The sequence below is a fragment of the Benincasa hispida genome, unplaced genomic scaffold (genome assembly GCF_009727055.1).
Source record: "Benincasa hispida cultivar B227 unplaced genomic scaffold, ASM972705v1 Contig1753, whole genome shotgun sequence".
Classification (NCBI taxonomy): Eukaryota; Viridiplantae; Streptophyta; class Magnoliopsida; order Cucurbitales; family Cucurbitaceae; genus Benincasa; species Benincasa hispida.
In genome coordinates, this window is record NW_024064320.1 from 1 (window position 1) to 1,145 (window position 1,145).

A 1,145-nucleotide genomic window follows, 5' to 3' on the forward strand; every position below is an offset into this window, starting at 1 on the left:
CACATTGGTCGATCTCTTGGGATTAATGTCCTTAATACAAACATTGGTACTGGAGATGATTGTATCTCACTTGGGGATGGAAGTAAGCAAGTAACAATTACTAATGTGACATGTGGGCCTGGACATGGTATAAGTGTAGGAAGCCTAGGAAAATACAATGTTGAAGAACCTGTGGAGAGAATCATAGTTAAGAATTGTACATTGATGAATACATCGAATGGCGTTAGAATCAAAACATGGCCAGCTTCTCCTGCTACTGGAACCGCTTCTGATATGCACTATGAAGATATAATTATGGTCAATGTCAGCAATCCAATTCTCATAGATCAGGAATACTGTCCACACAACCAATGTAATAAATAGGTACGAAAGTTATTAAACTTCTTTTTAATTGAATTTTTAATACTTAAATTAAGTGACAAGATCATGTCCTATGTTCTTTCCTTTCATAGTCCATCAAAAGTCAAGATTAGTAAGGTTAGTTTTAAGAATATCAGAGGTACTTCAGGTAATGCGCTCGCGGTCAAACTTCTTTGTAGTTCCGAGTTTCCATGTGAAGATGTAGAGCTAGCTGACATTGACCTCACACATAGTGGAAGGGAAGGACCAATTACATCTCAATGTTTAAATGTGAAGCCCATCATTTCTGGAAAACAAAATCCTTCAATTTGTTCTACTCTTTCTCCTAATGCTTCTCCATTAGCTTAAGCTATTTTTTAAGAGATGACTATTTGATGAAAAAAAATTATAATTAATTTTTGATTTTCTAAAGCAACTAGTTTAAATTATTTTTGTAATTGCATAAAACTTTAGCACCCAAATTCTCATAGAATTAATTTGTGGTGACCAAATAATTTTTTCTTTGTTGTTTTAGAAGAACAAAGAAATGTATCCTTATTATTTTGAGTAATTGATTAATCCACAAATGTCTTCTTTATGAACATTTTTTTTTCTGTATTACATGAATGCATGATGCTACATCTTGTGTATTGTCCATTGTACTTTTATCTATCTGAATGCATACACATTCAGTTTTTCTCCATTTATTAAAAAATGCATTGCTTTATTAATAGTTCTTTATTTAGTAAGCTAGGTTAAAATATCTTTAAAATCATATGTGGCTCGAGAGAAATTTGATTTGTGAT

The 1,145-nt window shown here is 32.1% G+C and overlaps 1 pseudogene; it reads left to right on the top strand.

Moving 5' to 3' along the window:
* Positions 1 to 3: 3 nt before the first annotated feature.
* Positions 4 to 808, top strand: LOC120068990 (annotated as a pseudogene).
* Positions 809 to 1,145: the final 337 nt, after the last annotated feature.